The sequence below is a fragment of the Cheilinus undulatus genome, linkage group 10, assembly GCF_018320785.1.
Source record: "Cheilinus undulatus linkage group 10, ASM1832078v1, whole genome shotgun sequence".
NCBI classification, from domain to species: domain Eukaryota; kingdom Metazoa; phylum Chordata; class Actinopteri; order Labriformes; family Labridae; genus Cheilinus; species Cheilinus undulatus.
The window spans coordinates 23937659-23961971 of NC_054874.1; the positions used below are offsets into that span (position 1 = coordinate 23937659).

Genomic DNA, 24313 nt, shown 5'->3' on the forward strand with positions numbered 1-24313 from the left:
TCTTTGCTGTGTGAAACTCCAATTAGTGAGGCAAAGCATGCCTGAGATTACGGATGAGCATTAAGACCCTAATGTTTAGTTAAGGTCAGGGTGAAGTCTTGGAGTCAAAGGACAGGGATTAGAACAGGTCTAAAGAGCTGGCAAATCTTTTATAGCACTGCTTTCCAGGAGGCTACGCAACAAAGTCTGCTCTACTTTTAGGGAGTCTTCCAGGAGAAACACCTCTAGTGTCTTCTGTGAAATACTTTGTATTGGATTTACTGGCCTTGTGCTCATCAGATAGGTAACACCGATTCTATGACCATATTAGAAACAAAGTTTTAAGTAAAATCTCTACTAAACCTCTTCATCTGTCTGCTTTCCCTGCTGGTTGCACAGTCTGTGTCCTGCCCTGTGTTTAGTGGTGGGACACCTAGTAAATCTTCTGCTCTGACCTTTCTTGTCTTAACAAGTCGTGTGACCCTATCTCATCCCTCATGTGACGTGGATGAGACTGCCAAAGCTATTTTTGAAGAAGGCCTTTGTCTGCAATCTAGCCGCTCTGTAATCAAAATCACAAACCTCGTAAGTCATGAGGTCAGAAGACACAGAGGTGTCCTCACAGCTGTCCCAAAGAATGATCATTAGTATTTTATATTGACTGTAGACCTAGTTGTTGTAGGCTCACATAATTCATTGATATCATATGGGGATAAACCACTCAAACATGAAAAAATATTTGATTCAAGGAAGGAAACATTAAATCTGTAATGAAGTTCACCCTAAAAGTTATCTTAAAAGTTCATTGCCCCTTGATGCAAATTACTTTATAGGTTTAAAAAACTTTATTGCATGGGCGCTTGTTGTGTAATCATCACTGTGTGGTGACTGTTAAAAAATCATCACGACTTCCCCTGTGCTCCTGTTTCAAGTAATATGAATCACAAGAACTTTGAGGATAATCCTGCTATCATTTTAAATTAGATCCCATCTCTAGCATTATTACACATATATCAGGGCCTCTCTAACCTACAGAACAGCACGGATCCAGATAAGCCCCTGCAGGATACATAATCACAGTGATTTCTTTGAGGAGGTATGTAGTTTATGCATGTATGCGCATATATGAGGCAAACATGGGCAGTTCTGGCGCCCCCTACCGAAAGTTATGGGCCACCGGCGGTGCACAGAGCTGCAGAAAGAGAGGGGCATTCTCAGATTTCCCGATTTCTCCCAGCCGAGTACGCTGTGCCGCTTCCACATCACGGCAACAGCAAACCGAGACGACGACGACGACGACATGCGCCCAGCGTGCTTCAACCCCGCATTCATTTCAACCGGTTTGTGTTTTCCCAAACCCACCTAGACCAAAACGAGGTGAGTGAATCGGCACCCTTGTCTCGGTGTTGTGTTTTCGCACATGTTTGGTACACGACCGAGAGCCCCGCCGCTCGGGCTCCCAGGCCAGGCTAGTGAACGCTGTCTGGCGCAGACGGAGAATGAGGCCAGTTTTCGGCCTCACTCCCCCCGCCTGGAAACATAAAGCCCCGGCGAAATAGTGTAGGGTTGCTCGGTGGAGCTTTCAGCACGACCGTGCGGCAGTAGAGAAAGGTGGTTATTTTTTCAGAAGCAGGTCGGGGGGAAGTTTGTACTCAGGATAGAGCTGTGTCCGGCTGCCCTGCTCTGTGATTTAATATCGGAATTCCTTTATGCAGACGGATACCGTAATGCAGCCCGGTACCAGCAATTAGACACTAACTTGTTTTTACAACTTTGAAGCCACCGTTGGACTATATGTAGAGTTTTTAATGATCTTAACTATAAGTCTGCTTAAAAATTTATGCAACAATGAAACAACGAACCCACATGTTTTACGGTCTAATGTCTCTCTGGCAAAGAAAAGGCCAAACGATTTTGAGTGCAAATTATAATTAAAGGTCGATGGGACTGTCTGGCTCCTAATCTAATAGCACTGCACATGACAGAGCCGAATAAAAGATCAACGCGGGAATGCACTCAGCATTACTCAATTTGTCCAAATGATTTCAGGGAACTTGGGTTAATTATTATCATAATTATTATCAGCAGTGATGGCAGGCTCTGTGTTATGACACAGGATGCATTAGGCTACCTGTAGGAATCATGTGTTGGCTGATTGTTCCTCTACTATTTTGTCTAAACCAGAAATTTTAAGGGGGAAAAAAGGTGAAGTTTGCCTGTGCTTTATTATACTCCGGTAGGATGCACTGTCAAAAAGCACATCCAATTGGAGTGTTTTATTTTGTGTAGGTGTTACAGTTGAAGAATGCTCCAGTGTTGCAGCGTCTTTTCTTGAATAATTAAAGTCTGTACTGTATCTCTCTGCTGTGTTACCCTTTGTTGTGTAAAATGGAGCAAAAGTGTGTCTCAGCCTGGATAGCTGCATCTATTAAATACTATAAACACTTGACTGGGCTCTGTAGCAAAAAGGGGCAGTCCAGACCTGCCTGAAATCTGTTGCCTTGGGGTGTATGCGCGTGCCAGCGTGCACATAATGTGAGTAAGAGATTACTAAAGGAGAATGACTCACGCTCAGAATGTGTTTGGCAAAGTCATAAGGACTTTCCCTGCATTTCTCTTCAGTTGCAGAAGACATTTTTTGCGACTGTAACCGAAAAGCCATGCTCATCTGCTTTCGTGTCTGGTGTCATGAGATTTATTTGACCAATGCTTCACATTTTGTAATTCCCAATACAAGCCATGTGTTGTTTATCACATTCTCCACCCATCATTTGTTAAAAAAAAGTAGATCTTATTCCATCTGCAGATTAGATTAAATAAAAAAGAGTGTTTTTGCTGTCATTTGTTTGTCAAATTTGTGGAGAGCTGAATCTTAAGTTGCATTCTATTTATCTGTGCCAACTGTTTGTCTGGTTGTTCTAACCCTCCATCTGACTGCTCCCACTGGCTGCCAAACATGCTGTGATCTAGCGCTTTCAGCTGATGAAGGCTGCCACTGCCGCCGCAGCCATTTGATCATATATCAGCATCCCTTCACTTAGATATGCTTGTGAAATGCTGGGACTGGGTTACAATGCCTACACACAGAGGTTGTTAAAAATCCTGCAGGCATGACTGTATGTGACAGATCAAGTCACCCGACGGTGTTTGGCTGTTTATCAGAATGAGGCATGATCACAGACGATTCATCACTTTGGATTTTAGGCTTGAATGGGGATAGGTAAGAGAGAAAATCTGAATGTTTGTTGTCAATCACTGCTTTATTTCTTCTTATCTTTACATAGAGGATTAATCGTACTGCAGTGACTCACAGCTGCTATACTATTTAATGCTACACAAGGTAACTGTTGGAAACTGCAGTGCCAAACTACATGCCAACTCTTGTATTTTTCCATGTCAGTGCCCCTTGTATCCACACTCAGTGTGCAGGGTGGCAGACCTCTCTTTTGAGCAGAGCTAAAGCCAGGCATCTTTCCAAAACTCAAGTCCCCCTGTGCCTCTATGCTGGGTAAAAGCACAGCTTTGTGGCCCTGTACTGCTCCCTATGGTTCTTATTCATATACTACTACAACACCACTGGCTCCACTAAATACTGGAATCTACAATTGGAAGAATCCCCAGAAATGCCTGCTGTTTGACAGACAAACTCAGATGTTTCCTCATTAAGTCAGGCTTTCGGATTAATATGCTCAGACTGTAGCATTGTAGCCTGTAGAGTAGTTTGTATTGGTGCCTTTTTTCCGCCTGGAATGTGGCTGTGGCATTTTTTGGCTTAAGCTCTGCTATCGTGAGGGGGTATTGGAGAGCAGGAGCAGAGTAAATACATCTCAAACAGCACAGCAAACCCGGTATTAGCAAATGATCCGATAGCATCTGTAATCCTCGGGAAAACCTGGAGAGTTGTTTTTGAATAGCGTTAGCTTCCATCAGATAGTTGGCAGGCCCTGGGGGTGTCCACATGTGTGACTGGCTGGCTAGGCTAGCGGCGCGGTGGACTACAGTATGCAGGCAGATCAGATTACTGAACGATTAGCCATGGCCTCCTATCCCCGGCCCGGGGAAATGATTTTCCACTGTCATAATTCCCCAGACTGAATTACGCAGGCCACTGACTCAGATACTCAATACTACAGTTCTGAGCAGTGCATGGGATAACTGTTGCTGTCTGGAGAGGGGAGATAGGTTAAGAGTGGTTGTATTACTGTTGAACTGAGCAAAATAGTTTCTAATTTGAATTTCTAGAGGAGCTTAGGTGCTTGCTCTGAAGTGGGGAAGGCAGTGTGACCCATCTGTAGCAAAGGGGAGCGCTCATTGTGATGTTTTACCCTCTTTATTGTAACCCCATCACAAAGACGACAGCTGGAAAACAGGTCTAAAACTGTCCCTCACATGTTCTCCTATTGTGAGACAAGCGTCAAAAATGTGAGTGCATGTCAGATGGGCGATGAGGCGGTGTAAATCAAGCCGGCCTCTGGTGGAATCCTGCTCGATGGAAAGATAGATTAAGAGAAGAGGAAGAGTTGGTAAGAAAGGAAAAATGGGAGAGGCTAGCTGGTGGAGGTAGGTCGGACCATGTTTCCAAGGTGCTCGCCCCCCGAGGCAGGAATCTGATACATTCCAAAGGCTCCTGTATCCAGACGAATAATGGTGACTGGGGTGTAGCATTTCATCAGATGACACACGATTGGAGTGTAAAGTGCTGGGAAAGTAAAGAGCTATGTCATAGGCTCAGAGGTAGCCAGCTCGGGTTGCCTGAGGGATCGGGAAGTATGCCAGAGAAGCAGGACAGGTTATGTGAGATATGGATTTATTCCCTGAAGAAAGCAGCGTCGCTTTTACGGCTCTTCTCTTGTTATCACCCCACCTGCCCACTCCCCACCATTTAGATACAGACTTTGAGGTGACACTGATCCAGACCAAGTGTCAGGAGGAATACACTAAATGTTTTTTGGTGCATTTTACTCCATTCTTTTTTAGATGATTCCCAAACTGGCAGTGAAAAACAAGGATCAGCCCTTTAATCGCTTCTGAAAAAATAATTTAAAAGTTAGTCAGTCCTGCTTTGCAACTCTTGACAAGACATGGCATGATGCTGCTCTCCTGGTCTGTTGTTGTCTGGAACTCTGTGACATTTTCACCTGTGTGTAGATCAGCACCTGTGATCCGAAACCCAATCTATTGGCTTAATTTCCTTCTTGAAGTGGAGTTTTTCCAAACCCCGGAAATTTGTTCTCACTAGCTCTCAAGCTAAAGGCTATTTATAATGCAGACTCAGGGAAAAATACCCTGTTTTATTTAGTGGTCAAAAAACAAGCTGTCGAGTGTTAATGGACTTCACCTCAGCCTTTCTGGCGGACCCTCGGGGTGCAGTGCGTTCATACACTCGGCAAGGGAGCTCTCAGCACCAGCCTGTTAATGAAGCCATTTCCAGAGATGGAGAGATGCAGTAATGGGAACGCACCACTTCACTGCGGGATATTCTAACCCCCGTCCTCATCATAAGTGCTATCAGTCATCGGATATGATTAGAGTTTTTTTTTCCTTTGTCCATTAAGCCATAAGGAAGGCTCTTTGTCAGACTTAGAGGTATATGTGTGTGTTTATATGTGTGCCATGGCTGAACAATACACTTTGCACATGTTGCACTTGATTCAAGATTTGCACTCTGACTACAACAGATGAAGAGGACAGTTCAGGCATTGTATATTACTGGATATATAGTTTGCTGCTAAGAGCTAACCACTGTTAGTGCAGGGAGGGACTAACAGGTGGAGGGTGGAGGGTGTGTATGTTTACCCAGTTGTCTGGTGGCCTCAGTGGGGTCTGGCTACTCCACAGTTACCACACACACTCTCACCTACAGCATAACTTCAGTGTGTGATCACCCACACTGATGCATGAGTCAGGTTGCTTACCATTATTTTGTATAGAAGGTAGTTTGCAGCCTGAGTCTGTTAAACGAGAAGTGCAAGTGTATTTCAGCTCATTTAGCATTGCATGAGTAAACCAACTTTCTGGCTTTATCTAACTCAGCCGTTCCAAAACTTCAGTTTGACACCTGAAAATCATCTTGGGCTTGCCAAAATCCTTATACAACACTAACATGAGATGCAAATATTTACTTTCATGTTCTTAGTTCATAAACAGAATTTCACTGCAAATGCTTGGCTTTCAGAAACATTAACATTACTTGGTAAGTGTTTGTGGGGACACTAAGTGCAACTAATGAGCCACTGCCAGTTATTTTGTTTTGATCAGGCACCTGCAAAGTCAATTAAATGTAGTTTTCTAATATTCATCTCTGTAAACGTACTTTGTGGAACAAAATAACTCCTACCTACCTAGTGGCATTTATGCCTCAGAAGACACTTTAATGCTTGAAATTGGTAAGCGAGCGTCATAGTTGAATCAGACATAATAAATGTAAAAAAGTGATAAATAATCACATGTAATCAAGTATGATCATAAAACATGATTTAGTTTTTTTGTGTGAATTTTCAGGGTTTTAAGTGATTATAAATGACCTCTAGTGGCCAATCTACACCTCTGGGACTCAGCACACACTTTGGGAAGCAACAGTCTTACTGAATATAAAATTAGCACAAAAGTAAGGAAATTTGTTTGATGGTTTGGTGGATTATTTCTAGTTGTAACAATGCTTCTTGTTAATAAATCTGATACAGTTGGAAAGTCTGTTTATTTCTATTGTAAATGGTGCCAAATTTGAAAGTAACGTGTTTGTTGGATGAGCAGCAGGGCTTTACGACAACTACTTTAATGCTCAATGAACAAATCACTCAAAAGGCAAACAAACGTTTAGCCCTATTAGCACGGGTAGCACATGTCAGTTGTGATGATACAAGGGTGGTGAAGAATGGCCTGTTAATGACAAAATCCATGACTGAAGATATGCTCTCTTTGTTTTCTGAAAGGGGAAAGCTTCTTCAAAATGATGGTGTTTGTCGAGCTGGAATAAAAGCCACCATCACAGCTAACATAGCCATGAAAATGGATCGGATGTATGAGGAAAGACCAGCGGTGCGCCGATAAAATTGACCGTTACTACAGACTCATAGATTGAGCTCTCTATGGAGTATTACTGTCAGCTATTTTGTCAGAGTAGTTTGTTGTGGTCTGTGGTGGAATGGACAGCAATGGCCAAATGAAGTCTGGACTGTCTAATTTTTATGAAGCTCCATATCGATATTTTCTTCGTATTAGTATAGTTATTTATAGGCCCAACTAATAACCCTCACTTACATCACCATGTCTTGTTATTTAAATCAGAACTGGTACTTAAAGTACTGATGAATACATATCGTGATACTTTGCATTATGTATTTGCTGAATGTTTAACTTTGATGTGTTGTAAGTGATAATCAAATACGATATCAATACCTGTTTTAGTACCACAGCACCAAAATATACAAAATTTGGGCGCCTGAAACTCTTGAACTCCCTGTCAGGCTGTAACAGATGCTAACATCCCTCATAGATCTTTTACAGATGCAAAATAGACCTAACCAATGTTTTTAATTTACTAACTATGGTGGAGTCAGAGCGGCATGTCTGATAGAGGGCAGTGCACATATAAACACAATACTCATCATCAAATGTACTATGCACAAAATCTATCCCCTTCTTGCTTGGGTTTGTTGTTGAGGGTAAGGCATGTTTATTAGTTCCTCCATTAAAGAATCACAAAATAACACCATATTTCTTCCTTTTATACTTCTTTCTGACACTGGCAGTGCCCCCTTTCCTCACTTTATCTCTGTTACTCCACCTTTCTCTCTTGCTCATGGCAGGTTTAGGCCTAAGGAAGCAGCCTACTAGCCAAACAGAAACATCTACACGGCATGACACGGAGGTAATTACATTAAAGCACAGGAAACAAGCTGCAGCCTCTGATAATGTGCATAAAGTTGAAGCCGCAATATAACAGATAAGACAAACACAAAGTTCAGTCTGTGTCATACCTTATAAACTGGCGCTGTTTTTGCTTGCACTGTTTGACTCTTCCTCCTGAAACGTATACAGAGGACCTGATACCGGTCTGGAAAACCATGTTGTGTGTTTACCAGTCTGAGTTTCTGTTTGCAGTGCTATCACAACGAGATGTGATACTGCAGGGGTGGAGAAATGAGCAGCTACACAAGGTCACATCAAACCTTGTAGTTTCCTTTGTTATCCTGTGAAGATAAAGGCTGTACTTGGCCTGGACAGCACCTGAACATGAGAAGCAGTTGAGTGTTAAACATACTCTCTGTTCACAGCCCTGATGCTTAACATCAGAGCAGGCTGGAGCATCATGGCATCCTACCAGGACAGCAGGACGGGTTAAACTTAAGCAGGGCATCTGGTGGCCATTGCCCCTGTTCTCTTTCCTCTCTCCCTCCTGCCTCCCAGCCCCAGAGCAGACTGCACCACCACACTGCAGCGAGTCATCTGGTGTCCAGTCAGCTCCCATCTGTGAGTGCATTTGGCTTTGCTGCAAACAAAGCATTTCGACATGCAGACGGCCTCTGCTACATGTAACCAGCTCAGCCTAGCAAGCTTAATCTTTGGGTAGAAACTTTGAGCGCATTGCCAGGGTTATGGGTCATTGCCATTTCAATTCATTAAATTGTATCGAGGGGATTGAGAATCCACTGTAACGAACTGACCACAGCGGACCGCATACCTCCTCTCCATTTTGACCTGCTGTTGCGGAAAGAATTGTAATGGTGCCGGCCCTGAGGTTTAGCTGCTGGCAGCTCAGAGCGTAGCCCTCCACTGATCCACAGCGGTGCCGTGTCTGCCTGGCCTGCTGTCTTTCATCTATCCTGGGTGGTAGAGCTGTGTATGTGTGTGTGTGGGTGTCCCTGTCTGTGCGGGACAGGTGTTGGCAACCCTGAGGTCAGTCGAGATGCAGCTGGGGGAACCTAGACAGGGGGACGACTGGAGTCCGCAAATGACAGCAGGATGAATGAGCTTTGTTTTTCCAGGGTTTGGGCAGTATAATTCAGAGGGTGTAGCTTTGAAGCGGGTCAGTTGTGGTGGTCAGTTGGTGTAACGGCTGGCTGCTCTCAGCGGGACTGCCACAAGCATTTGGTCGTCATAGAGAGACTCGGGTGTTTTGGTAAAGAAGCAAAACTAAAAGAACCATAGTGGGTGTGCAAGCCTGCAAACACAAACAGCACCCTGCCCCTCCTGTGAAGTGTTAAGTGGCTGGATATGTTCTCTGAATGGAACACAGGTGTCTGGACCGGGTTGTTTGTGCATGGCCAGAGGTCTGCATTTGTTTTCTCTCCATAATGGCCTGCAACTCAACCAGAGCTTGTTGGCTCTCAATGGACCGGGTGGAGGCCCACTTTTTTCTTCGTTTACTGTGAGACTTTGCAGAGGATAAACTTGAGTCAAGAATCTGATAGTGAAATTGCAGATGTTCCAATTATATTTTTACATCTCCAGTCCCCATGCATAATTCAAATTCCTAGTCTTGGTTATATGCCAATACAGAATTCTTATCTGAAGCAAACAGCATGAAGAATACATGTTAAGAATGTTGAAACACTGACTTTTGTTGTTTTTGCATGCTTTGACCCCAGATATGATTAATGGTCAATATGGAAAGACACAGTAGTCCCGAAACAATTGTCATTAGGGCTGAATAATTTTGAAAAAACCATTGAATTGCAATTATTTTTACTAATAATGCAATTTCAGTTTGATAACTAGTATTATAGTCATTATTCTCTTTTAATTGAGAAACATATTAGATGATTATTAAGAGTATAAATATGATTAATGCATATGAGTTTTTGCGATTTCTGCACAAAGTCAGTTTTTTCTTACATCTGTATTTGAGACAGTGTGTTGAAAATAATCTTGTCCACGATGCATTTGATTCGAACAATTCTGCAGTGGGATCTACAATGAATACTCAAATAATAACCAGGTTCCCTTCCAAAGGGGGCAGCTTTCAGTGCATTTCAATTTAAGTCTATTTTACATGGTACAGCATTTCTGCAGGGGTCAAACTACTCAATAAATCAGTTATTTTGTTAAGAGTGTTCTGGCGCGTCAACCTGGAAATACCAGAGACATAGAGCAAGTCAAGGTGGATTAGAAAAGAAGACAGCAAAAAAGACATTTAAATCAAGGATAACCGGTGTGTCTCTTATGTAGGGCTGGGTGATTATGGCAAAAATCATATTTACGATTAATTGAGGTCTTTTCCTCAATTACGGTCAATGAACAGTTATTCCACCCCTTGCCTCGGTTTGTGCTTTAAATATTTGTATAATGTTACAACAAATAACTGAAATGTTGTATATTATAAAGTTTAATGTATCAGTCTTGTGTGCTTCCAGAACAAAATGTTATGTGGCTTAATTTATACAATTCTGTTCTCTTTGAACAGTTTTGTGCCCTTGCAGTAATTAAACCAGAGTGGTGCTGATTCCAGTTTGACTGGCCATTTTCAAGTGAATTTTCCTGTTCTGAACTCTTGATAAAGATTCAAGATTAAACAGATATTATTTCCTTAAATACTGTCATTGACATTAGTTACTCACATTGACATGAGTTACAATTAGGCATCAACAAGGATATTATACCAAAAACTACCACAGACTTTTTTTTTACAACTAACCTTTATATGAAAAAAGTCACAAAATGATCATTCCTTTTAATGATCATATTCCTTGTTGCAATAATAAAGATAATGATTTAAGTTTTTATCTGTGTCTGTTATTAAAAAAACCTTTATCATTGAGGTTGATTATTGTAATCATAGCTTTATTAATGGTATCTGTTTTATTGGTGTTTATCACAAAATTAAACTAACATAAACTTGTCTTGCCCCCCCCTTTATCATAGGCTAAACACACAGCAGCTCACCTGTTTCTCACCTGTTCTGCTAACTTACTCTCCCTAACTGTGTTTCTGCTTTATTTCTATCATAGCCATAGTCGTCATTATTTGTTTTCACCCACAAATCGATTTAAAATAGCAGATCTGCGCGAGGAAGTTTGATGTTTATTAAATCACGATCAGAATCAACGTGGGAACTTGACGGAGTTTCTTTGCACGTTCACAAACTAAACAACGGCAGAAGTTGATGTTTAACAGGAGAGGATGCATTTACAGGAAAGACCTGATGAAAGAGTCTGTACAGAGAGGGAGATGCAGAGCGACCACTGTGCACCTATTGATTGATTGATCACGGATGGCACCGATCTCTATAATTAGATATCTTTGGGGTTCATTTACTAATGTGTGATGCCTAGGCCCAGGCGATATGGCCTAAAAATCATATCATGGTATTTTTCTTGCCTTTTTCGGTAACTGTATGATATCACTGTATTACAAAATTAAAAAGAGATAATGCTTTTCAATCGTAATTCAAGTGTTATTGACCCCCTTTTCCCCTTAAAGCAAGCCTTTGATGGCAATTTATGTCTAAGCATAGGAACACAGAAACATTTTTGGTTTTTTGTTTTTTTTTTAAGTCTCTAGGTTTACTTCTAACTGCACTCCAAGTTTCTCATTTCATCTCTATCCTGATGAGGTGTGTTAAGCTGCTAATGATATGAACACGTTTTCTGGTGAAGGTGTTCACAATAAAAGCGTTTCAGAAAAATAACAGCTGCAGACTTTTATTGTGAAGGGCTTGACGGAAGTGGTGTGTTTAGCATTGAGTTAGCTTAGCTTTGGCTGCCTTACCAGAGAGTTTTTGCAGCAAGTTTACAGCTGCTTTTCTGACCTCATTTAACATCCCAGCCTAGATCTTTGACTCACTGTGGACTTAGAAAAGAAAGTCAAAAGTTAAAATAGACCTTTAAACAGTTGTTTAAGCTGTTGTAACATGGAGAGCTGCAGCGCTGGGCTCTTGACAAACTGAGACCAGCCAAAGCAGCAAAGCTTGTGTTAAAGCCCCAGGTAGGCTTACAGAGACGACACACTGACTTTGTTGCGGTACAGCCGTCAAACTTTGAGAGGAAAGAACACGTGCTTTTGCCTGCTAACCAAGCTTAGTTTCAACGGCAAGAGCAGGTGACATTCGGTTAGTTACCTGGCTACACGTAATACTAGAGCTGAACGTGCTATTGACTGGACTTAGTCTGAGCTGTCTGTCACAAATCACCCGCTCCGCCAGCTGTAAGAGCAGATATGCCTTGTGCGTACATCACAGCACAACGTAGGCATTTAAACCGGTGATGACGGTGTTGCAGAAATCCATTCCGTGGCAAAAATTGTACTGGTGACAGTATTAATACCGGTTTACCGACCACCTCTAGTGAAGCCCAGACAAGATTATGTTTGGTCAACGTTGTATATGTATTACCTTGATCATATGTCTCATATAAACACTGGCCTGATGTGCAGAGAGAAAGAGGAACGCTCAAAGTGAGCCCCCCCCTCGCCTCCCTGCAGTTTGAGTTTTACTCCGTAGTGCATCCATGTAGTATTGGATGGGGCAGTGTCACGTGACCGCCTCTCACGCACCACAGCATAGACTTTTTACAAACTTATTTTTTATCAAAGTAGTCCAGGAGATACAAAAATGGATGGAAAAAAGTAGAGGGTTAATTGTTCAGCCCTAGTTGTCATCTATGAAGCCGTTATTGTATCACCTGAGCCAAATGCTGATGTTAAAAGGTCAAGGCTCTATTGGGGCATGGTGCTAATGACATGAATGAGTCAAGTCACACCATAACTTATTTATATAGCAGATTTTATTCACAATATGCTTCACGATCAATCAATAAATCTATCCATCAGCCTTTATTTTCAGGGTTAATTCATAAGACTTTATCTTAAGACACTTTACAAAAAAAGCAGGTCTAGCTGTGCTCTTTGTTAAATAACTTAATTCAACTGTCTCCAACATGTTAATACCAAATAATTGTTATATTCCTTAACCTCAACTAGTTAATCTGTATCATCTCTATAAAGTAAACGCATCAGTTCTGTACTCAGTAGCTTCACTGGCTCCCCGTCAGTTACTGTATTGATGTTTAAGATTCTGCCCCTCACCTTCAAGGCCGTCTCTAACCTCTTTTCTTTGTGCTGCTCTGACCTCCTGCACATCAGCATCCCCTTCCACACTTTTAGGTCTCCTTCCTTCATCTACTGCTCTGTTTCACCAGCCCCAGTGACCACCATGAGGTCTAGAACCTTCAGCTGCTCTACCTCTGGATCTCCCACCAAACTTTATATATTTATGTGTTTGTTGCCTTGTACATAGAGTTGTTGCCATACCAGGATTCAAAATTATGATACAGTTCTAGTCAGAACCAAACTATGTTCATACCTGTTTCAGTACCATCACAACAAAAGTGATCTACTGGACCCTCAAAATTGATGAGTTTGGTTTTGTTTCCAACCTGTATTTTAGCGTTACTCACTAAATAGTAATTGGCTTTCATTTAAAGTAATAAAACAACAATCATCAGTCTGCTCCTGGGATGTAAAGGGAAACTAAAAGACCAGGAGACATTGCTGTCTCTCCTCTGCTCTCAGTCAGTCACTTCCTGTTTAGCACCAGTTCATAACTAAGGTTTTCTCAAGACACTTACTGAAGACGGCAGGTCTAGATCCTACTCTTTGATATATAATAATAAGGAGCCAACATTAGTCACCATGAACTCAGCACTAATCAACATTAAGCAACAATCTGTCTGTAACAGACACTAACACATGCATCTTTACAACACGCTACAGAGACGTTATCAAACATATCTGCTGACTGCTGAATTAAACAGTCAGCGGGGATAGAGGCTGGGACTGAGGGCAGGGCTGAGAGGCACACAGTAGGCAGACAGAGAAACATCTTTAGCAAGAGTGATAAAGAATACTGAATCCTCCTTCATGCCTTCGCAAGTGTGGTGGTGTATCTCCAACTTCTTTAGCGCAAAACTGCTGTGAAAAAATACAGGAAATAACATCTTATATCTCCATATCACTGCTCTGTTTCAGTAACAGGACAACAACACTCACTTTTTTTGTCATTGCTGTAGTCTTCCTCTCGTTCTCTTCGCTCACAGCAACTTTTTAGAAATACTGATGGATACAATTTTTCCTCAACGCTTCAGTGCCTAACGATAGGGATGCATAATATTGGATTTTTGCCAATGTTTACGAAATAAAATTAGCCAATATTGATACTGATATTTACATGTAGTTTACATCTAAAGCTAAAATTTAAGTATAAACATATTTACAAATATTATCCAACTGAGTCTTTAGACTTCTTGACACATGCCAAGATGCTCTGTGAGGAGACAGAAGTAGAGCCTAAAAAAATATGCTGCATTTAAAAGACAATACCAGGAGTCTGAGTTAAAAAATGGGTTTATTGTGACAGGTGATTCTCACTTATTCAGCATCGTGTTTATTTTTAAGCAGTTTGTATCATTTTATGTATCCCAAAAAACATGATGTCAATTGAAATATGTCCTACAGCAATTTTCAAATCACAGAGGGTGCAAGAATTTAACTGTAATTAAAATCTGTGTCAAAATAGCACTTTAAAACATTTTTTGCAGCAGAGATGCTCTACACATCATGCAAACATTCACGTGCCAATTTTTTTAGAGTAGTTTGCAAAAAGATCCAACTTTTCTCATTTTTGTATGTTTTTCTTATAAAAATTTAGTCATGATTCCTTTAATAATTATTCAGCCTACTTTCATGTACCAGATATTGTTCGTTATAAAGTAGAATGATTAATTGCTTGTTTGTTGAGAAATACATGAGCTAAGGAACTTCACATATTACATATTAAATTGCAATATTAGGGGAAAAAAATCTCAATTAGTTATTTTCCCAAATCGTTCAGCCCTGCCATAGGGCAGACCCGCCATAGTGTTGTCTTTCATGAAACCGGTCTGTGGTGCAAAAAAGATAGGGGACCGCGACACTAAATGAGCAAACTAAATTTAGTAAATACTAGAAGTCAACTCTGATACTGGTACTGCCTTTTGAACACCTGTAAATGAAACTGAAGTCATCCTACAACAAGCAGTCCAGCTGCTTTTTGAGATTCCTCTTTCTTTTTCTATTCTTGCCTTTATCCCTGCATTGCCTCTGATCTGCCCCAGCAAAGCAGGCGTTTGAAGTTGTCAAGACTCTGGCTTTACTGTTGAGTCCTCAAAGTGCTCATGTGACAGGTAGAGAAGAGCTGGAGGGGAGTAATGTGACTCCCATGTAGTCCACAGCCTCCCCAGTCTCCTCCTCACCCTAGCCTCCAATTTCCCTCCCTGCATGCAGCATGGATTAGTCTCTCTGGTGATGTCACTCTGCCAAACTCCCCTTTGTTGAGTCAGAGCCCAAAGGTGCGCTTTGGGCTCTAAAGGAGGACGCACACATCAACACAACCCCACACTATGTCTCCCCAGGGAGTGCAGTAGGATGAGGTAATGGGTTGTTAACCCTTCAGCCACCTTCATGTTTGGGCATGATAGCGTCAGCAGTAGCTTCTATCAGCAGCCTGATCTGATGTGATTGTTTGAGTGACCCTATGGCCTCCCCAGATGGCCAGGCCTCTGAGCCAGGTTATGATAACCATACAGTTAATAACTGGCCCACATAAGTCCCCTCCCACCCCCCTCACACAAAGTCTGCACCCCTCAAACCCTGCTCTCATTTCTTCTGCCACCCTCTGTGCTATTGTCTCTGATGCCTTCTCCTGAGTGCCCCTGTTTTATTTCTTTATTTCACTCATCTTTTTAAATTCCAGAATCCATTTCTTTTATCCCGAGGCACAAAGGGCGATGGCAAGAGACGCTGCCGCAAATTAAATTTGCTCCCTTCGGACGTGGGCACGATGGAACCATAGAAGGAGAACAGGAGAAAAGAAAGCTGGAGGAAGAAAGCCCATTTCCCATGCATTACTGTCTCTATCCTCGGGGCCCATAGTGGAGTAACACCAACACCTCTATCGCCTTTTTTCCTCTTTAATTTTCTTTTTCTAGCACCCTACCTCCCTCCCTCCACGCTTGCTGCTGCTCTTACTTCTCACACAGCCTAACCTGAAGGTCTCGCTGCTCTTGCTTCTGCTGCTAACACAATCTGACCCAGTTTATTAGTTTGGGTCTAGTGAATCATTAATCGAGGTTATCTAACTGTTCCTGTAATGATTCTGCTGTGACTCGTGTGTCAGAGTGTCTCTGTATTCGGAACCGATCATGCTCTGCCCTTGTGCTTCTTGCTGTATTTGTACTCTATCATAACCATCTTGCAGAAAAATCATCATCCCTCAAGCTACAATATATGTTTAATAGGTGTGCCATGCACTGTAATATGTCATTGTGTCAGAGCACAATACGAGGACTAAGTGCACTGAATGCAAATTAATCTTGTGGGATGGCAGCAGCTGAATAGAGTGCGGTTTTGGGGGAAAGGAGGGGAGAAGGGAGCAGCGAAGGGAGGGACAGAAGAAGGACTAATAGTGGCGACAGAAGAGAGGGAGAGAAAAGAGCATGTGAGGGGGAGGCAGAGGAGGGGGGAGAGGGATGTGGGATGTAGTCATCGCCAGGCCCATTCATCATGCAATGCCTGCTGGGATGCACCGGGGTCAGTCCCGCACAACACAATTACAGCCTGTTCTGGTGTGTTGTGCTCAGCTCGGCTGTGTTCTGACTGTGTTCTGCTGCCTTTTGTTACATTTCCTCTGTTCTACTTCTCTTGTTTTCCCCTTTGCATGTTTTCCTCTCTGCTTTTCCACGTTCAGTGGCACATTTCTCATCGTTTTTACTTCTTCCGTTACACATTTTTTTGAACTTGCTTCTCAAGCTAGTGCTAAATGATCAGCCGCTGGTGTTCTTTGAGCAAAACATCTCAATTAGCAGAATGCCTCTTTGTTTTGTTGTTTGCTGCTTTGAGTCCTAAACTTTCTACTTTGTCTTTTGCCATTAATTGCTGTATCGTTCTGCTCATGTAGCGCTGCCGCTTGGCTTGCTGGGCTTTTGGAACGTTAGTAGCAAGAAAACAGTCTGCTTTCATCCACATCTGACTTGCCGCCGCTAGCTTGATTCATGTGATTGACAGGACTGGTTAGCATAGGGTTGTGAGATGCTAGTGAGCTTATTGTTTACCCTGGCTGCCTGACAGTCCTCCATGAGCCTACAGATGTTTCCAGAAATCTGTAAATATCTGCTGTGTGCTCTAATGTCAGCTGACAGCATATCCAATCAGAAGGATATCTCTGTCTTCCTGCCTGTGTCTCTTCTTCATGCACTGAATGAGACTGTTCCCCTTTTGGTGGTCTGAGGGCCGAGATGAAAACATCACGCAAGGATCCTTCAACAATAACTTAAAAAGGTCAAATTGGATGTTTTTGTCAGGACTTTATGGTAACACAGTCATCTTTTTACTCCCACTCTGCCGGAAAACAACACATGAAACACAGCGTAGACTCCAAACTAAAGAGAGATGTCTGATCTGATTTTTGAGCTTTGTGCTGGTTATATTTAGATTCAAGTATTTAATGCCTCAAGGAACAATCTTTATGTGAAGAGCCATTTCCTGGAAGAATCAGCGAGAAGTTTACTTTGGAAATTTTCTAAACAGGCTGAAAGAAAATGGTAACAATTAGGGATGCACGATTGGGAATTTTGCCAATATCCAATATGCCAATACTTACAGATTCATTTTAGCTGATACTGATATCGATAGCGATATTTAAATACCCTTTTGGGACAAAAAATGTCAGTCCTTTTGGACACTTTAAGGTTTAAGGATGACCAAGGAAACAATTTTTAGTCCTCAAAAAACACTTTCAAGTTTAAAGAATGAGGATAAATAAAGAAAAAGACCTCACCTGACATAGGTCTGTTGGTTCAGACTAAAACTCCACTAATTTATTAGTATATATGGACAAAATTTACATTCGATATATGCTGAAATACACAGGCAAAATATCGGATGTAAATATCGGCCGAAATTTTCATGTCTGCAGATACCGATATTTGCCTTTTTAAGCTAATATCTGCCGATACTGATACCAGACCAATAATATTGTGCATCCCTAGTAACAATGAGGAAGCATTTTACAGTCCGTGATGATTTGATTAAATGCATGGAAGAGCAGAGTAGTACCACTTTAAAGATGCAATATGTAGAATTTTTACACTGAAGCATATTAGTTTGAAAGTGACCATCCCTATGTTATGTATTTTTTTTAATTGAGGTCTTAAAGTTTCTTTTATGTCCTAAAGTTTTCAAAGCAAGAGAATTCTCAAATTTTATTATTAAAACGAAGGTGTCTTATCATGGTAGCCACCATAGTTTCCATGATCAATCAGCCAAACTCACCTCCATAACAAGAAACCCCCACACTCGAATTTGCCGTGAGTTTAGACCAGCGCTGCTCATGCATTTTAAAAATACAAGTCTTTTTTCTGTGCTCCTATGCTTGGACATAAATATGCAATCAAAATCTTGTTTTAAGAGGAGAAGGGGGTTTATAGAAATGATAAAAATTAATAATGCAATACCGCGATATAATACCGTTACCGTCAAAGGCAAGAAAAATACTATGATATCATATCCAGGCCATCACTCAGGCCTAATCTGACCTCCTGGTAAAGTTTTTTGATAATAGCAGTTTTTGGCCCTGAAAGTTGTCATTTATGTCAGCAGCTTTTTTCAACCCTTTATGACTGTCAGCTAAAAACAAAGAATCTAAAAAACCTAGTGTGAACTTCATGACCATCTCTGATTTTAACTAAGACTAATTTTTTACCAGAAAACTTTGTGTCACACCTTTTATTTTACTCTTCATTTTACCTTATTCCCTAATTTATGTTGGTATTGTTTTTGTTTATTAAATTATCTATTAATAATCTTTTTTATAGATTTTGCTCAAAGGGCTTAAAAAATCAACAATCAAAACTGTTTCATGAATGACCAAATTGTTTTTGATTTATATGATATACTCCATATGTGATTTATCATGCAGAGTAAAATCAGCGATGCTGTGTTGAAGTTCATGTGTTTTTAATGGAGATGTTCCAAAGTTCCGGTTTAATGTGCTGCTGTTTAGATGTGCACTTGTTATGCTTTACCAATGGTCCAACGGGGAAATATTCAGCATTATATTATCATGGAGCTGAAGTTCCTTTCTGCCTTTCAAATTTCTGTATTTTAAGCCTTACATGTAATTTTGATGATAAACCTGCCAAAAGATACTGAAAAGAAAAAAATACTCAGTGTTCTCTTTAGAAATGCATCCTTGGCATAAACAAGCTGTTTATTAAACAGCATGAAAGGTCTGCAGGGATTTGTGGATTTTTTTTTCTTAAGTAGTGTTTTTTTAAGGAGTGTTTCTAGAAGTTAAAAGATTTCTCTTTAAAGAGGACAAACCCAAGCAGAGGGCTCAGAAGTTCACTCGCTCACTGTGGATGCTTTTGGGTGGAGGGGTTTGTTTGGCTTAGAAGGACTAATAGGAAGCCCAGAGATTAACTGAAAGAATGACAAATCGAGGCCAGAAATGCAACAGTTTAGAGTATATGGAGCATCTGGAAACAGTTTGAAACAATGGATTGTCTTCAGCAGATCCCCTGTCAGATTGTTGATGCCTCCCTTTTTCCTGACTTTGTAAAGTTCCTGCTTCCTGGAAAGGATTTGGATGACACATAAAGTATGAGCTCCTTTTGATAATGCTTGCCTTAAAACTCAGTTGAACTTTGTACATACATTTTTGGTGAAGTTTGTTATATTTTGGTGAAATGAAGCATTATTGACTTAGGATTTCATGAACTGAAAATCTTAAAAATGAATGATGTTCCTATAGGCATGTTATTTATTTCCCATCTGATTGAACGTAAAATATAATTGTGTTTAGCCAACTAGTTTAAAGTCAAATGAATACACCCTATAAACCGCTGTAAACAACGTCACACTATAATAAAAATTGGTTTGCAGTGTGCAGCTAACATTAGCAGTGCTAGCACGCATGCCTTCGATCCTTTCTGCAGGTTGACATCCACATTTCTATGCAAAATGTTGTCACTAAATGCTTCAGTGATATGATGAAAAAATGTGAATAATTAGTTAAACTGACTCTCTCATGTCTGCATCTCTCAGTCGATCAATGTGCCTCGATATCCAGTAAATCCATAGTAAGCGCCATGGCTTCTTGCATTGTAGAGAAAATAGCGGTTTCATGTTAACAAATCAGCATTTTAACTCATTATGGCAATGCTCTGACGTATTAGAGCAGGGGCTTTAAACTCAAGGCCCGGGGGCCAAATCCAGTCCATTGGTACAGTTTAAGATGGCCCGCAAAATCGTAAGATATTTAATAGGGATGGGACCGATCCGATCCAATATTGGTATCGGGTCTGATATGGGCGTAATTAATAGATCAGATATCTGACTGATCGCGCCGATCCAAATCCATCCCACAGTTTGCGGTAGACTATGAACGCACCGCAGTATAACACGAGATAGTCTGTGTGTAACTGAGCTAGTATTAGTTAGGATGTTCTTAGCGGTATAACTACCTAGTAGATTAAATGTAAATCTGTATTTAGAATAGTCAAAACTAGTCTAAAGATGAGAGAACACAAAGGAGAGTGGGCGTGACGTTAGCCTGATAATGGGCGGCGCTAGCATTGAAAGCTAGCGCCGCCCGCCTGTGTTCCTCTTTGCAGATTAATATCGTGCTTTGATATTAGGCCTCTTTTCACTTCGGGTGAGTAGTCATACGTGAGCTTAACCCTCAACAGCCCACATACCACTCTATTCCATTTACTACTTTGGAAAATTGTCGTAGGTCGTACCACCTACACGCTAAGAGGTTAGCCTGCGCCGAGGTTCTCATTGTTTACATCCTGTGAAGGGTCAGAGAGGAAGGCTGCAGCCATTAACTGAAGCTACAGTGGTCTGTAGGGGCGGGAGGTTCATTAAAGACAGTATAGACAGGGATTTATAACTTATACTCAGTTGTTGTTTTTTTGGTAATGTTGATATTTAGTTTTTACTGGTAGTTCAAATAAATTTGTCTGGGATACATTTTGATTCAATTCATTTTTGTATTTTTTTTTTTGTTGCTTTTTAATAAGAGGAGCTGGGTGGTTTACTACAGCCTCAGGTAACCTCACACATTATACCAACAACAATAATAATTGTAAAAAAAAAAAACAAACAAACAAACAAACAAAAAAAAAACAAAACAAACATATACAGTGCTTAACAAATTTATTAGACAACCCTAACCAAAGTAAGGTTTATGTCACAGCTGCCCTAAATTAACAGCATTGGTAATTACCAAAATTATTTTTTATGTTTCTGCAATGGTTAAGACACCAATATGTAAAAGGCTCTTTAAAAGAACTGATATTTTTAATGCTAAAATATGATTGATATTGTTATCCATGAATTTTCAGATTTACTGATTTACAAAAAAACTGAAAAAATAGTAAAGTACATTCATATTTCTTGATTAATATGTCAACTTATAGTTACTTACTTGCATTCCTGAACAGAAAAAATAGTTTTAGTGGTTGAATGTTTTGCTTGATTAATTTCTGACTTCTCAGAGAAGCCCAGTGAGCCGGCTCAAATTTGGGTGAATTCAGTTTGAAATCCCTCATTCCTGTTAAAATGGTAAAACGTGGAGAGCTAACTGAAAATGAAAGAGTCCGCATTAAAGCTCTTCATGGTGCTGGATGGTCTTTGAGACAAATATGACAGGTGGTCTAATAAATTTGTTAAGCACTGTATATATATATATATATATATATATACACACAGTGCTTAACAAATACTATTATACAGCATTTTAACATCGTCTAAGTTGCATCCTTGTCAAATAAACAAAGATAATAGGAATATAAGAATTTGTGTACATGTACAGTATAAATCCTGTGTATATCACTGTTCTTATTTCATATATTGGCCAATATACCAGTTATCGGCCAATATAACGTTATCAGCTTTTTTTAGCCCCCAATATTGGCATCGGCCCCAAAAATCCCATATCAGTCGGGCTATATATATATATATATATATATATATAGTTGATAGATAGATATAGATAGATAAATATATATATATATATATATATATATATATATATATATATATATAGATATATATATATATATATAGATATATATATAGATATAGATATAGATATAGATCTATATATATATATAGATCTATAGATATAGATCTATATATATATATAGATATATAGATATATCTATATAGATATATATAGATATATAGATATAGATTATCTATCTATCTATCTATCTATCTATCTATCTATCTATCTATCTATCTAATCTATATCGGAATCAGTATTGGTATTAGCACATATTTATCGGAATCGAAACTGAAAAAAAGTGGATCAGTGTATCCCTGATATCAAATTATAGCTGGCCCACCAGTGTGAGGTCTGCAGATTTCCTCCAGTATAAGAATGTTAACCATGATAATTTTAAATATCCTTGTTAAGTCATGAAAATTTGAAAAATAAAGAGAAAAAAAATAGATAAAAAGTCAAAATATTAAAATAAACTTATTACTTTGACTTTTTATGTCATGTTGACCTTTTTAATTCATAATTTGACTTTTTTTCCCCCAAGTTTATACCTTTTCAACTCCTAACTTTGACTTTAAATCCCATATTTTGACATTTAACACACAAATTACAGTTTTATCTCTTATTTTTACCTTCTGAACTCAGGATTTTGAATTTTGTCTCTCCGGTTAGACCTAAATTCAGAATCCAGCCCCCTGCTGTGATTGAATTTGACACCGGCATACTAGAGACACTTGCATGCTTTATAGACGAAGTAATAAGCACAGCATCAGTGATCGAACAACAAAAACAAGGCAAACCCTCTGAAAAGCTCTATAAACATGTCAGTCACTGATGCAGTGAGAAAGACAGGTAGAGCTAGCATTCTACAAAAGTTTAAAAGGCACCCTTTGCAGCATAATCAACAGAATCCCCTTATTTTGGTGTAATCTGCAGATTATACCAGTTAGTGTTTGACTTTATGTAAGGTTAGCTTTAAATAGTTTTTCTTTTTTATGTGTTGAAGCAGTAAAACAGACTGATTTGTGTTTTATATGAAACTGTTGAGTTTTGAAACAACCATCTAAAACAACAACAAATTCAAGTTAACTAGAATATAAGCTTTATAAACGAAATACCAACTACAATGACAATGGATTTTTAACTGAACTCCCACCACGAAGTTTTTCATAAATATTCACCAAAATGCTGGAAATTAAGTGTTGGATCCCCAGACCCCCTTTGTCATTATAAATCAATCTCTGTGTTTGAATAAACCTGGTACTGTTGTGGAACACTAGTCCAGGTCTTTAAACCTCACGGTTACAAAGTTGCCAAAGCTGTGAACAGCCCACCCTAATTCTGACAGGTCTTCCTTGACAAAAATGTTGTTCTCCCTTTTAATAATTAGAATCAGCTTAGTACACCTGCTGAAATACTCTGAGGCTTTAAATACTAGTATGCCAGAATAATCAAAGTTGGGTGTTCATGACCAAAAAACTTCTTTGTCTTGTATTATTTGACATTTCATCAACAGAATATTTAATCAGAAAATTCAGTCCTTGTCTGGTGTACCGAGAAAACTCACATGCCTTTCATTTTTTTGTCCGTGCAAAAAGTGGTATTAATTTTTCTCAGTGCCGGTCTTGAAAACGGGCTTAAAAGTCAACCCTGATTACTAAAAACAGCCCTTATTATTAAAAACAACCCTGATTACACTGTCAGACTTACTTGAACATGACAATGCAGAATAGTATTTTCAGTCTTTAGAAGTAGATATTTTCATTAGCAGGCAGATGTTCTGGTACACCCCCGCTGACTAATCAACAGATAAGTCAAGGTAACACCACAGGAGTCTGTCCTTAATTGGAAGTGGCCTTTGAGCTTTTTTTATAGCCTCGGCCTCCGACAATGAACCCGATCGCATTGTGCTATCTAGACCAAGTTTTAACCACATCCCATGGCGACAGTCAGAGTTGCGACGCACACCTGCTCAGCAGCTCATGTACCTGCAGACGCAGCGGCCTGTCTGTTCTAGAAGCGTCTCTACGGTAAGTCCTAATGAAGCCGGGGAGATGTGACGACATGCCTCACATTTCACTCTGCACCTAATTGTGTTGATGTGGAGCCTGATATTAGTGTTGTGGTGGTTAATCTTCCCTGCGAGAGGAAATGGCAGAGTCATCAAGGGATACGACACAGCTAATTAGACTTCCATGTGTGAGAGAGGGGATGAGGCTGAAGTAGTGCACAAAAGAAAATGGCTTTTTCCCCTTTTGAAAGGTATTTTATAAAATTGGCCCTGCTTGCTCC

The 24313-nt window shown here is 40.1% G+C and overlaps 1 protein-coding gene across 1 annotated transcript in view; it reads left to right on the top strand.

The window, feature by feature from the left end:
- Nucleotides 1-1189: 1189 nt before the first annotated feature.
- LOC121516215 (bifunctional heparan sulfate N-deacetylase/N-sulfotransferase 1-like) overlaps nt 1190-24313 on the top strand; it is an 86475-nt gene continuing 63351 nt past the window's right edge. The window contains exon 1 of the mRNA XM_041797359.1: nt 1190-1356. The gene's annotated coding sequence lies outside the window, so the exon portion shown is untranslated. The remainder of the gene's footprint in view (nt 1357-24313) is intronic.